General features: G+C 27.8%; 1 pseudogene; it reads left to right on the top strand.

The window, feature by feature from the left end:
- The first annotated feature begins 34 nt into the window (after window positions 1–34).
- The window catches only part of LOC108759353 (probable multidrug resistance-associated protein lethal(2)03659), a 2890-nt pseudogene continuing 2517 nt past the window's right edge, over window positions 35–407 (top strand).

Genomic DNA, 407 nt, shown 5'->3' with positions numbered 1-407 from the left:
GAGTATCAATCTTACTGGGAGATTACACTGGTGCATGCGCCAGAGCACCGGGGTGGAGAACCAGATAGCCTCGGTGGAGCGTATCCTTGAATACAAGTACTCGCTTATCCTTTATATATCTTCATATTGTGTTTGTATTAATTATGTATCAGTTATCTTTATTAATTGTCTTACTTTATTGAAATATGAGTTACCACTTATATATATTTTATACTATTTCAATTACAATTTACAATATATTGAAATTTTCTTTAAGTAAACACAGGATTTAATTATCTACCGATTTAGTGATCTACTTACATTATAAATCTCATACTCACATATTATTCCATTACTGACCGCATATTATAAATTTTTAAATTCCTAAATTTCTTAAATTTATTATATTTTATTATCAATATTTTTTC

The sequence above is a fragment of the Trachymyrmex cornetzi genome, unplaced genomic scaffold, assembly GCF_001594075.2.
Source record: "Trachymyrmex cornetzi isolate Tcor2-1 unplaced genomic scaffold, Tcor1.1 scaffold1803, whole genome shotgun sequence".
NCBI lineage: Eukaryota > Metazoa > Arthropoda > Insecta > Hymenoptera > Formicidae > Trachymyrmex > Trachymyrmex cornetzi.
Note: the sequence above shows the minus strand (reverse complement) of the source record. Positions and strands in the feature narration are given on the sequence as shown.